The sequence below is a fragment of the Oenanthe melanoleuca genome, chromosome 6 (assembly GCF_029582105.1).
Source record: "Oenanthe melanoleuca isolate GR-GAL-2019-014 chromosome 6, OMel1.0, whole genome shotgun sequence".
Lineage (NCBI taxonomy): Eukaryota > Metazoa > Chordata > Aves > Passeriformes > Muscicapidae > Oenanthe > Oenanthe melanoleuca.
In genome coordinates this window covers 7,734,647-7,746,829 of record NC_079340.1, presented here as the reverse complement: position 1 = coordinate 7,746,829, position 12,183 = coordinate 7,734,647, and positions in this window count along the sequence as shown.

Below are 12,183 nucleotides of genomic sequence, written 5' to 3'. Positions count from 1 at the left end.
TTTTGAGAGATCTGATGGCTGTGTTGATAAGTCAAGATCCATTTTCTCCCATATATGGCTGACAGGTTCAGCCAAGAGGCATCTTCCCCTCCAGTGCTTGTTACTATCTGAGGAAATAAAGGGACTTGAAAAAAAGAATTACAGTATTCTTGTCTGAAATGTCTTTGTAATGAGGCTGCAGAGGATGTGAGAAAATTTAAGATTTTTGCTAGACTAGTCATTTATTTAAAATCCGTGGTGACAGGCCCAGTATGGTATAGAAAAAGACACCAATTAAATATTACTCATTTTGGCTTGAGTTTTAAATGCTAAAGTTTCATAAAGTTTGCACGGCCATGCAGACAAATAAACAATAAAATCCTAGAGATGCTGGTCTATGGAGCAAGCCCTACTAAAGTAACATTCTTGCCTTATTTGTCCTTATACTTCTTGCAGAAGCCAAATGTCTTTGTGGGTGGGATGCTGAAAGTCTGATACCCTGGGTCTGTGAGGAGTCTTAAAGGTGTAACAATTTCTGTGGAATCATTGACTTTTGTTATTGTTGTTGTTGCTTTCTTACTCCAATCTGAGAAAATTTTAAGAGGTGGATTGTTAGATATAATTGTTTCATTAGAATGAGCAGCAATTAGGATGTCTTCTGTATGGGTTAACTCCCTGACCTCTCCTGGAAGCAGAAGCTCCTGTTGAGCTGCTGAAAGCTTCCAAACCACCAGCTGGCATTCACACAAATTCCTTCATCAGCTCTACAAGAACAATCCCTTCATTCCATGTGAGTTGGAAGACTTAGGAGCACGGCTGCAATACCTTGTGAATGTTTACAATGGCAGTTCACAGCCTCTGTACACAGCTTGGAGGGAGGAATTCCGCACATCTCCCTTTGCCAAGACATGAGTAGGTTGGACTTGATGATCTCAAAGGTCTTTCCCAACCTAGCTAATTCTGTGTTATTCATTCAGCCCCCTTCCTGCTGTCTCCAACTTGGTGCAACATAGAGTGAAAACTCCCTGCTACCTGTCTGTGTAGTGAAAACACCCTACTACCTGTCTATGTAGTGAAAACACCCTACTACCTGTCTGTATAGTGAAAACACCCTGCTACCTGTCTACATAATGAAAACACCCTGCTACCTGTCTATATAGTGAAAACACCCTGCTACCTGTCTATGTAGTGAAAACACCCTACTACCTGTCTGTATAGTGAAAACACCCTGCTACCTGTCTACATAATGAAAACACCCTGGTACCTGTTTACATAATGAAAACACCCTGCTACCTGTCTGTATAGTGAAAACACCCTACTACCTGTCTATGTAGTGAAAACACCTTACTACCTGTCTATGTAGTGAAAACTCCCTGCTACCTGTCTATATTATGAAAACCAGCCACAGGTCGCCCGGAATGTAAGAGCTGCCCGTTCAAGCACATACATGGGTGTGTAGATGGATCTCCTCACCATTTTCCCCTCTCGTTCAGCTGCAAGGACACCACATGGAAAGCAGTGTGCTGGTTTTGCACTGGGGGGTCGCCTGAGGGGAGCAGCACCGAGGCTGGAAACAGAGGAGCGCTGTTTCCCCGTGGAGCTTCCTCTGTGAGCTGCAGGGACCAGTCGGAGGGCTGATTTGGTAGCTGGCAAACCGAGTAACCAATTAAAAGTTATTTCGCGTTGATAAATTACACTGGTGAAGTTAATCCCTTCTCTTTGCACTTCTGTCGGACAGTGGGGTAGCAGCCGGCCCGGCCCGGGCTCGGCCTGGCCCCCTCCCCACGCGGCCGGGCCGGGCGGGCTGGGGGAGCCACCCCGGCTGGGCTGGGGAGAGGCTTTTACTGGGGGTATGATCCCCCCGGTGTGGCCACGACTCAGCCGGGCTTCTGCCGCTGTTTTTAAAAGCAGCCAGGAGGGAGGGAAGCCCCCAGCTGACCGCTCGGCGTGCGGAGGTGCGGCTGAGCTTTGGAGTTCCGTGGCCTGTCCGGCCTGGGAAGCCCTGGCACGTTCTTTTCCAGCACGGCCTGGCCCAGCTCCTTCACTTCTGGATGCAATTTTAACCCTTTTAATGCCCGGATAAGACTGCAGATCTCCTGAGCTCCCCTGAATGAGAGGAATAAGGCAAGGAGTCTACTGAAGTCAGTGAAATGAAGATTAAGTTTCCAGATGGGAAGAGATTGAAAAGATGCCACTGATAAGTAACTGAAAACCTTTTTTGTGGGCTATGAGGGGACTGTGACTACACTGAAATTCCTTTAAACTGTGCAATATACCTGGGGAGGTTAAAGTGCTTGGAAAAAAGATCTTTTGCCCCAAGGGAATGGGGCTCTCTGTTTTGGGACTGAAAATATGGACAGAGACATTTAATAGAAAAAGAGATGAAGAGAATTTTATCTTTAAGCATCTTGCCTTTAAAAGTAACACCCCCATGTATGTGGCATAACCCATAACACAGCTCTGAAAAGACTGTGAAGAGGGGAGGAATTTCCACAATTTGCAGGTTTTTTTTCCTGGGCAGATGTGGATCGTGAAAGTGAAGACACTCCCTAAACCAGAAAAAAAGAACTTTTTTCTCTAGAGTGAACTGAAATGATTATTTAAGTAGATAACTGACTGAAGTGTTCTCTGTATGTTGCTGTTAAGAGATGTGGAAGATGAGAGAGGGGAGGAGGGAATGATCTGGAAATCTTACTCTGAATCTTTTTTTTTTCTGTGTTATTAATAAATTTCTTCTTATACCCTTTTAAATTTTAGGCCTGCCTTGTTTTTACTCCTAAATCCTCTCTCTAAAAAAATTGAATATATTAAAATTGGCAAACCCAAGTCCAACCATGACAAGCAGTGACCTGCAGAACACTGGCCACTTGTCTGAGAAATGCTGAGAAATGCATCTGGCAAAGGTGCATTTGCCTCCTGGCTGTTGGGAGGTGCAAGCAAGGCATCAACAGCACAACTGCAGGATCAGAGGCAGACTTGGCAATTCCAAACTTGTTGAATACAGGAGACAGAACAAGAGTCCAGCTGCTCCCATTAGCTACAGCTTTTCAGAGCCATCACAGAACTAATTCCTTTGTTTACCTCCACTGTTGTTCCTCCCTGACAGAGCAGTGGGAAATGCTGTGTTTACTGGATTGCAGACTGATCTGTTGGGAAAGTCAGATCTGCCCAGGCTTCAGCTGGGCACCCCAGAGGCTGGACTGATGGAAAGAGTTGGAGATTGTGAGCCCAAACAGAGCCCAATAAGGCCAGAGTTCTACAGCACATGGTTCCAGCACAGGTTTTAGCACATATCTTCTTTAAGTCCCACTATGAAACCTTTATCAATCCTGCCTTTGGCTGAAATACACCCTGCCTAAAGCTCTATCATCAAATGGAAAAAATTGTTCATAAGGAATCATACTCTAAGTTCTTTCAATGGACTGTTTGTCTCAAAAAAAAATCCTTACTACTGAACTTTCATAAAATTGAAACAATGGGGATAAAAATGCTTTCTTCTACATAATTCCAAATAAAACCTCTAAATGAGGTCAAAGAACTCTAACTGATCAAAGAACTGGTATCTTGTCCCAGAAAGAACATTCATGCTAACAGCTGGCAGAGGGAAAGCAGTTTATTCTGGTGTCTCAGGTTTTTCAGGAGTCCAGAGGAGAACAGAATGAATGGTTTCATGGTGTTTTTCTTATGAACACATGGAAAAACAGATTCCACTCTTCTCAAAGCTCTCTCTGAAGCCAGGAGTAGAAGGTACATTCTTCAATCTTCCAAGCAATCACAATATTTCAATGTGAAATTATAAAAAACCGAAAAACAAAATAACCCCCAGAAACAAACAAACAAAAACTCAAAACCAAACCAAACAGAACAAAAACAAACCAAGAAAATTTGATTAAAACTAATAATACCTATGTTTTTAATTAATCAATAAGTACCAGAAGTGAAGCAAACTTTTTTTGTACACCTTCATCAACTGTGGATTTACTCACAAGGTCAAACATTTGCAAAGGAGGTTATTTTGAAACCTTGGATTACTGCAAAAGCATGGCCTTATCTAAATTAGTTCTGCCCACACTCTCAGCCAATAAATTTCTCCACCTGTTTACATATTGATTTTTTCCCATCTTTTATTTATTTCAGCTTTGAAAAGAAAAGAGGTTTATTAAGAAGGCAACAGGAAGTATGAGTTCAAAAAGGTTATTTTTTTGTTGTTGTCAAATGTCTCTTGAGCTGGATCACCTTACAAATGTAAATTAAAAGGTTTAAAATTATGTGATCCAGTGTAGAATTCTAATTTGAGTTATATAACTCATTTTCTCATTCAAAACACAGTGTATTATTTCTGAGTTGGAACACCCTGCTGATCTGGATCAGAACCCATAAGCTCTCAGCTCTCTCCTGGGATGTAGAAAAAGAATTGCCTAAAGGATCTTTATTCTATTTTTCTAGTCCATCCATTTTGCTTCCCTTTTTCTGAAACAAATAAAGCAGTGCAGCATGTATTTAGCAGCCCCATGGACACCCACAAGTAAATGTGAGAGCTAATAATCAACAGCAGCTTGTGAGATTTCACAGATGGATAATTAAAAAGTCTGTGTTTAATACTTCATGTTCCCTCTGGTTTAAGATGTGGACAGATTTGCATTCCTGTGCCACTCACTGCCAGGACACTTAACCTCTGATAGCACAATGGAACAGTTCTGCTTCTTGGTGCTTCTCAGATGCTCACAAATTACTTCTGCTGATTTCACCGTGAGCATTTGACCTCATCCAAAGGTGTGGCTTTTCTGAGAGATCAGCAGTGTTATATAATCAAATGAACACTTAGATAGGAATACTCACCTGGTCATTTATCAGCTCATTTACAGCACTTTGTGACTAGTTTTTATTTCTGATGAAGCTGTTGTCTCATGGATGTTTTCAGAACAAAAAGTATTAGAGTATTTACTGTTCCTTGGAGACTCAGTTCTCTTGAACCAGCTCTGGAGAACCAGCTGGGAGACCAAAATCTGCCTGAAAGAACAAGGCAGACAATTCTTGGTGTGGAATCAATGCATGCTGGACAAATTTCTGCTTAGAAGCAAGGGCTGAGTGAGCTGTGCAGCAACAAGAGTGCAGCCAGCACCTCTGGTTCCTTGGAAAAGGCAGAACCCTTCAGCCCAGCCACCCACACAATCCTGCTGTGGTCTCACTCCTGGGTGCATGAATTTAGGCAAAGGTACTGAGTGCCAGTACAGCATGGTCCACAGCTGAGGCACAGCAGCTTTAGTGCATGAGTACATAAAAACAGTCAGTTTCAAAAACAAGTGCATGAATACATAAAGAACAAAGCTTACCAGGAACAGACACCTTCCAAAGGTAAGAAAAGATGCAGGTACTATTAAAAAAAAAGAAAACCCAACCCAAATCTCACACAGAAGCTGCTATAAGTAAGCTGCTGTACTGCTACAGTAAGTGTGCTGGTTTTGATTGACCTATTCATAAGCAGAGTTTTGTCCAAATATCCTTTCTTTGAGGACCTCCTCCCACCACAAGTGGCAAGAGAAATGTGACAGATTCAGAGAAACAGGCTAGCATAAAGACCTGCATTTAGTTTAACCCACTGCTCCAATGGCTAGGATCCAAGGCAAATCATATGATTTTGTTTTCTTATATTCAATAAACATTTTCAACAGACTGTGTGATTTAGGACTTTGCAAATGGCTGCAAATGCATTAAAAATAGAGAGACGTATGAAAAACACTTCCAGTTGTCTTCTACTACCTTGTGTGCAAAAATTAGGAGAAACTAGAGTAACTTTGTATCCTGCAGGTGTCTTTTGGAAGCACAGAAAGTTTTCTAAAATTGACTTTGCATTGTGTCACTGATTGCAAGGCTCTGGATAATAAGTTCTGCTACAGCTTTAATTCATTGACCTGATAAGGCTCATTGGTTGTCACAGAGCTCTGAAGTGCTGCTTCAAGGTGTTTTTTGGGTAGAGATTTCATTTTAGACAGGACAGGATCAAGGATCAAGAAACTTAGGTCAAAGCATTTAAGCCACTGAATAATGAAGTCAGAGCAGTAGCATCTTACACTGCAATGAATATCATTATTGGCTACAAAAGAAAAATAGTCAGCAGAGAGCTCTGTGAGCTGAGTTCCCTGTTGTATTAGACAATTGGATCAGGCTAAGGTATCATACCTGCCTTTTAGGATGGCTGAACTACCCAGCAGCAAGCTTATTGTTTTTGGTCTGGTGCCCATGCCCCAGCACATCACCCTTCTGCTCTGTGGGCTGAGTGCTCTCTGTGCTTTGAGACAATGCTTTTATTTCAGACTAGACCAGGCAGCAGGTCCACACCCAGCCTCCCAGGGTACTCCTGACATGCTGGCACTCACTTGCAATCTGAGCTCAATGCCTCCTTCAGAGCTGGTTTCTAACACATGACCAAGTCATTGCAGAAATTCCCTGCCTTCTTTGTTGTGATTTGTGCCGGGTTTTTTCTACCTCGAATGCATTTCCATCTCATCAGCGACCCAGGTTTGTTCTCAGCATCAATAATCTCTCCCTCACTGAAAGCACTTTATTTAATTTATTTGATTTTATTTTGGGGCCATGAGTAACACCTACAACCCCTCTTCTATTCCATATATGTCATAAACAAGGTTTTTGCTCTTCTTTAGCCACACTGGTGTCCAGATCAATGTGGTGAAGTAATTATTACCTTGTCCTAAGTTTTTGTGCTGTAGCTTAACTTTCTGGTTAGATTCTTCTGTGTTACTTTAACTCATAACTCCCGATTTCATTTCAGTGATTTCATAACCTTTTTGAACACACAGCCCTTTGCCTTGAAGGCTTTTTCTGCTGTTCCTAAAATAAACTCCAGATGACTTTTCTACCTGCAACTTGAGGACACTGCTAGTATTTAAATGCTTTGGAGTAGCTGACATATTTTCAAAGCCATTTTGAGCTCAAGAGCCTTATTACACTGGGCACTGCCCTAGGTTTGTTAATCATTCCTCCTTTCCCCAACAGTAATGCCACAGAGCCTCAGCTACTCAGCCCTACAACAACAGAGCAATCCCAAAGAGTCCTCAAACATCCTTCTTAATCCTCTTAATTTGTTGTTCTTAAGCCATGACTAAGGGAGGCATTTGACTGTGTCCAGGCACATCCATCACTGCACAAGCTGAGGTATTTCTGCAGCATGAAATTCCCTCCTCAGCTCCCTGAAAGTTTCTGTGCCATTTCCACACTGGCCCTCCCAGCTCTGCTGCTGTCAACCAGGGCAGCCCCATTTCAAGGTCCTTTTCTCAGCTCTCTAGTGCAGGGTTTCCAACTCAATTATACTTATTTACAGACCTATTTTCATCCTTCTCTTTAAATTCTCCTTAACTTGTAGTTGATAGTTTTAGTGAAAACTACTTGATCATTCTCAGCCTAAGCAATTTGAGTCCAGAAGTGTCTGTTTCAGCCAAGCTTTGCCATCTTGCTTCCATCCCATTACAAGCGTTTTCTCTTTCTCCTGACTTGCACAGGTCCTTCAGTTTTGAAATTGCAATTAAATCCATTATTCCACCGTGGTTTTTGCCAGCTGTGATATCCACCCTCAGGTTCTTCCCCAGAAGCTCCTATTTCTCCACTTTCCTCCATGTTCCTGTCACTAACACAATTGCCATTGCAGTGCTGGCTCATTAATCACACCTGTTCTCTTTTCAGTCTTTGGGACCACACTTTCATCAGCTGCATCCCATATCTTACTGCAGTTCTCACTAGTTTGTCACCTCATTCCTTGTGTTCTACCATAGTATCCTTTATTTCTGCTTTTTTTCTTTTTTTTAAATTTGCTTGTGTATTGAAAAAAACAAGCTGGAAGGCATTAATGTTTCAGGCACAACTAATATAGAAGTCCCCTCTTACATCATCTATCCTGATTGCTGTACTCAGGAGGTTAAATATGGGCTTCAGGTAGTAATAAAAGTATTATATGGTTCAAAAATTTATCAGTGCTTTGCTACTATTTTACATGCTCCTCTCTAAAACAGGTGACCTAATTAGAATAAATTAAGTCTATTTTTTTAAATAATAAAATGTATTTTTGACAGTAATAGTACAACTACTTGCTATATTTTTTTCTGTGACTCATTTTAAGCATACAGTTTTCAGCCACTGCCAGGGCCAATGCTAATTGTGCCTTGCACTATATCTTGAACTCTCCTTGAAGCAGTGCAAGTGTTTAAGTAGGCTAGATTTTCTTTTTAACTTGCCTTCTAGCCTCAAAAAAAATTAATAAGGTCACCTAAAAGAGACAATGAGGTATGTGGAACTTCCTTCTCTCATGCTTCTTGAAAGAGGTGATTAAATTTCCTTTCCCTCCTGCTATTTCTTCCACCACAAAATACATGCAAGTGTATCTCTTTTCTACCTTGTCTTAAAACCAGAAGCTGTTACACATCTGCAGTAGAGCAAAAGTAACATGAGATAGACCCAGAGGCCAAGATGCAAGAGAACATGTAGGCTGGGTAAGAGGAGTGGAGAGCCTGATGGTTTGCTGTTCAAATCCTGATCAAATCAGTTGTCACCAAAAAAAAAAAAAAAATAAAAAAAAAATAAAAAATAAAAGCATTTAATAGGAAACTGGTATCTGTAGATTGAGCAGAGCTGTAAAGCACACATTCAGAAATTATATAGAGCAAAACTGCAGAGGAAATTCCTCATGATTTTTGAACCTCTTGGTGAGATTTCTACTCTCACATGGACATTGAAAGAAAAACTGGAACATTAAATATTTGTTCTGGAAAGTCTTCAGAGACTCTTCCAGCTGAAAAAGGTTTGTCTGTGCCTATTACTACTGTATGTAGAGATAAGCAGTGAGCACAAAAATACACCCATAAACCTTACCTTTCTCTGATTTTGAGATTTCTGGAAAGGGATGTTGTGATGACATTTCCTTCCTTTGAGGGCACAGTCAGAACTAATAAAAGACAAAGATAAAACAGTCAGCTTTCTCAAACCAGTTGTGTTTTTTAAATTCTCCCACTTTTCCAGGTGATGCAGGTGACCTGCTGGCATCCCTTGTTCCTCATGTTACTGGAAATTGCCAGTTGATAAAATCACCAAAACAGGAAGATGGAGTATGGACCCATTTTGCACAAGCACAGAGTGTTTTACCTTCCAAAGCCAAACAAATCATTATTTTCTCACAGGTTTTGTTGTTCATCCAAGTTATTTGCAGAAATTTAGAGATCACGGGAAAAGCAAGTTACATGGTTTTTGGACAAGGACTTGAAAGAAATGTTCCAAATGTGTCAGATCCGTTACTTGGAAAACACCTAGGATGGATTAGAAATTATTCATCAAAATTATTTTTCAAAGGTAAACTGAGTTTTGACTGAACTCAGTGAGCAGAACTGCAGAAATGTTTGATACCAGTTCAAAATTCATCAGTGGTTTAACTACTAGGTAAAAATGTGGAAGGGCTTCCTGGTTTATTCAAGAAATACTCTCTGCAGGGATGAAGAAAAAAGAATTTTCTTTTTCTATTCTAACAACTGGAAAAACCTCTGAAAGGTTAAAATATTTCATCTTCATTTTGTATATATTCAAGCAAGCTGAACAAAATTAATTTACATAGGAGAGAAACTGTTTTTGTCCTAGGATGGTATCCCAAAAGACATTTTAATATAAAAAGGAATACATTTGGTATATCAACTGATTTTATTCTTTTTTTTAAAAGGTGATGTGGGTATTGCCAGGAGTCTATACTCCATTAAAAAATAGCAGCAGAAGCATTAGTGATTATCTGCATGTAACAAAATTTTGCCATATCAACCTTTTGCAGAGATTCAAACAAGTATTCATGTAATTGTCTTTTTGCCCTTGTGTCAGAAATAGTCGAAATTTCTCTCAGCCTTTCCCAGCTCTTATTTTAATGCATTATGCAGCTTCTCCAGAAACAGAATCGTAGTTCAGCTCTGACAGTGTGAGTTCACACTGCAGGAAGGCTTCTGTGCCAGGGCTGCTTCAGCCACAATGCAGCATTTTCCTCCCTGAAGACCTCATATCTGTGAGCACAAATTGGGTAGATAAACTCCTTACCATGGCCACAGCAGAACTTATAAATGCCTGACAGGGATGGATTCCCTGCCACAACACACAGAAAGCCCAGCCTGCCACAGCTGCTTTGTTACCTGGAAATCCTGAGCACAGTCTGCATCTGACACTTCCCCAGGAAAGACAGGCTTGGTTTCATTCCAGGCATGTTTTACATGCAGAGCAGGAATGTTTGATTTATACCACAAAATGTCCTGCAAGTGACAACAGAACAGGAGTGAAGCAGCTCCCATTGGCACAGTGTGGAGAGAGTGTGGAAGCCAGCCACAGGCTGCTTTCTGCCAGCAAGAGGAGATTTCTGGAAGGAAATGCCAGTGAACATAGATCCTTTTTTAGGAAAGAATTTCATCCAGGATCTATGGCTTATCTATTTATGAGAGCGTGTATTTAATAAACCAGCTTGTTGCTTTGTGACCAATTACTCTGGGATTTTTATTAGTGCTGTTTTATAAGTACTGCAAAAGCAAAATATTTTAGAATTGAATTATACTCATCTCTTTCAGGAAACATTTTTATTTAGAAATATATCTTAGCCTTTTCTACAGGGATTAGTTATAAAACAAAAATATTTTATGTACCTATTTAGGTGTGGATCAATAAAACTTATTTTCATGGCCATTGTGTTGATGCAGTAGTGGCTGCTGAATTTACCTCACTCTGCCTGCAATCCTTAACATTTAATTCAGAAAACTTCATCCTGCTGTTAACTGTAATGCTACAAGCTTGGGATTTAAGTGGACATAGGTAACAGTGAATCCAACACACAGAAAGCTATACTCTGAATGCAGGATTTGTTTGATTTAAAATCAAATTATCAAACAAAAAATGAAAGCACAATACTACAGCATCTTCACTTAAATGCTCTGTTTATAAAAGGTACACCATTTCTCAAGTTGCTTTGCATCATGTTGGCCTCATTGATAGCAACCATTCTGAATCACTCCATAAAAAAGATCAAAAAATACATTTGGTGGGACAATGGGAATTTTTTATTCAGTCAGCTCTGCTTTACAAATTCACTCATCAGTTTAGTGTCACAACCTTCAAAAAGCAGCAGAATGGGTCCTGACACTGGGCCTGCCCTGGGGCTTCAGCAGCTGCAGGAAAAAGTGTGAGTTGTGGGGAGATTTGTCAAGCCCCATGGAAATTCTCATCTCTGCTTTCCAGATTGAGAGAGCAACTTGAGGATCAAAATCTGTGAAGTATAGAACTTTGATAAATGAATGTCCAGTCAGCCACAAATGGAGCTCCCAGAACTGAGAAACATCAGAGTTAAGTTTGCACTAAATTAACTCTGCCCTGTGGGGAGGTCCACCATAATCTGGCCTTTAGTTAGTCCCAATAATCCATTTTTGGGATTTCCATGGGACTCCACAATTGATCTAGCAGCCTCCAATGGAGGAATGAGCTGTCAGAAGACTGTTAGCATCATTTTTTGGGGCCAAGGGAGTGTCCCTGCAGTCACAGTCACCACCCCCAGGCTGAACAGGACACTGTCACTCAGGGACCTTCATAACAAACCCTTGGGCTTCCTTTCTGAGGATAATATATAGTGCTCCCCCTTTAACCAAGAGATACAAAAAATACTGGAAAAACTGGGAAAATATTGACTTTCTGAGTGCTGTGTGTTTGGTTTGTGACTGATGATGTTTTGCAAGAGCTTCCTTTTCTCATTTCTCTTAAAAGTAAGAAACAAATAAATACTGCAAATAAACTGTGACAAAAATAAAAAAATCTGCTCAGGTGGAAATATTTGCTTAATATCACACAGAAATCTACCTCCCTCCAGCCCTACTCCTTCCTCCTCAAAGAGCTACACCTGTGTCCTACTCCCAGGGAAAGACAGCAATGTCACTAGAAACCCCACTCTACCCAAAAAAGTAATTAAAAAATCACTTTTATAATGGAAACTCTTAGCTTACTTTATCTCTCACATACATCAGTACAGCCCTGTTTAAAGGGAAGAAAAATAAACTCTTGGAAAAATTCATACATTGCAGTGGTGATGAAGAAGATGCCACAGCCAGGGTACTGTAAATTTTAGTTAAGTAATAAAGATGAGTGATACTAAAAAGAAAAAAAGACACCAATAATAACGTCAGCAAAGGCAAA